Source organism: Belonocnema kinseyi, chromosome 5 (assembly GCF_010883055.1).
Source record: "Belonocnema kinseyi isolate 2016_QV_RU_SX_M_011 chromosome 5, B_treatae_v1, whole genome shotgun sequence".
Classification (NCBI taxonomy): Eukaryota; Metazoa; Arthropoda; class Insecta; order Hymenoptera; family Cynipidae; genus Belonocnema; species Belonocnema kinseyi.
In genome coordinates, this window is record NC_046661.1 from 118,849,881 (window position 1) to 118,852,115 (window position 2,235).

Here is a 2,235-nt window from a genome sequence, read left to right on the forward strand (position 1 = left end):
ATAATATTAGCAAACCATTAAAGTACAAACCTGCGTATCGAGTATCTAAAGATCTCTGAAGGTAAATTGGAAGCAGATCATCGTTTGCATGTATGACTGCAGCCATTCATTTTACTTGTGATACACAAAAAATGCTGGCAAACCTGGTGCTTAAAAGTTGAACTAACAATTTTACGCGGTAACATTTAAACTGCATTGAAATTTTTTAAACTTAAAATTCTAAGAAAAAGATAATACAATAGTAATTTATATTTTGTTAAATTATTATTTCATTATTTATCACATAGTTAATTATTTAAACTTTATTATTTATTACATAATGAACAATTTATCATCAATTTTTTATTCATCACATGTTTTCCATTAAATTAAATTAAATTTTAACTTTATTAAAAATATATTATGATAATTATAAATTATATTTTTTTCTTAAGTTATAATATTTAAAAATAATTTGTGTTGATTTCATATTAGTAATAGTTAATATTCTCGAATTTCAGTCATAGATAGCGCAAAATAGTGCAGGTCATGCTCAAAGTATATATTCTAGTGAACAAAATGTCACCTCATTTTTCCTATTTGGGTGTGAAGCATAAGTGTGCAGAGAAACGCAATAGCGCGCATATGAAAAATGTCACTTCATTCCGGAATAATTACACCAAAAATATTAGATCTGTTTAGTTTTTTAAAGTCATTACGCCTATTTTGTATTATCTGAACATTTATTGATGCAAAATTACAACCGAAAAAATGTATACTATGAGATTTCTCAAAAATACATTTGTTATAGCATTATTTTTCTTCTTACTCATTTGATGTGCTTTCTTAAGTTCAAAATGTTACTTAATGGCAATTAGAAGCAATTGTAATTGTAAACCCCGATTTTTAAGTAATCTGAAGTGTCTACAAAATGATAAATAGCTTGATTTATTCAAATTCCATACTTGATTTTTGGCCAAGATTTTGGTTCTCCCGGCCCACTGTGCGATGGCTGGGGTCTGAAGGTGCGCTATACACGTAGACATTTTTCGACGCGAATGGCTAATTGTTCTAGGTGATCGAAGTTAATTACGTCACTGCGATGTAATGTAAGTTGTAATTTCGGTAACATGTTGCGGTGTACGTAATTGATTTAGACCAGTTCCGTATAGGGAGGCGACATTTCGTTAAGCAGGGTGCGAATGCATGTCAGATAATCCACGACGGGTCAGTCTATTTCTTGCGTGCGGTTATGTACTTCTTGCTTCAGCTGGAACTGGTAGTAGTGGTCACCGAAAAGAATTTGCGCAGATTTCACCAAATCTGCCAATGAGTCCCAACCTGGCTTGTTATTATATTGCAGACGCGGACACGATTCACCAAAACTTACGCGTGGGCGTGAGTTACTCCGCAGGGCAGTGCTATGGTGGTGTAGTTTCCGTGAGGCAGACAATTTTCCGAGTATACGTGGTTCGATTGACCGCCAGTATATGTCAATTATTCACTTTTATTTCCACTAGTATTGTCCGCCGTATCCCAAATGTCCATTCCCAAACAGGTATAGCCCCAGAAGCGTGCACGAAAAGGAGCGAGAATGAGGGTAAGTAGTGCATGGCACTGTACCAGTACGAACGTCACTTCGAACGTCAATGCATCGAAACTTACCGTCAAATCTTCTGCGTGTACCATATTGCTTCGATTCCCAAAGAATGATTTTGTTTGCGCGACAAAGCAGAATTTTGAATGTCACGCACGATAGTTGGACTGTCGTAGTCCTGCAAGTTACCGGACTGGTCGTTGCCGATTGCTTCTCGCTGAAAATTTATGAATTTCATTAAGTGATCGCAAAATGTTGGGAATGTGCCCTCCACGAATGACTGCCTTTCTTCGAGGATCTATCATTTTCCGGCGACATCAGCATGCTTCGCCCCGTGCTCAGTGTTTGATTGACTACATAACATCTAGTAGACCGTTCTCGAAAAGGGCTCAAAAGTTCGCCTGTGAACTGAGGATCTACAATCACGCACTGATCAATGTTAGGCTGCTGACGGTCAAGCAGCATATTGTTGAAAAAGTACGGGTGTTATCTGATGAAAGAAGGAGAATTGAGAAGAGTGAGAGATGGAATATGGAGAATCAACAGCTTTTCGCAGACCCATCTCACCTCTTTAGCAAACTCCCTATTTATGTCAAAAATCTACCAAAGCCCAATGTGTTAGAGACTTTTTGGAGAGAGGTAAACAAGATCCCAAAAAC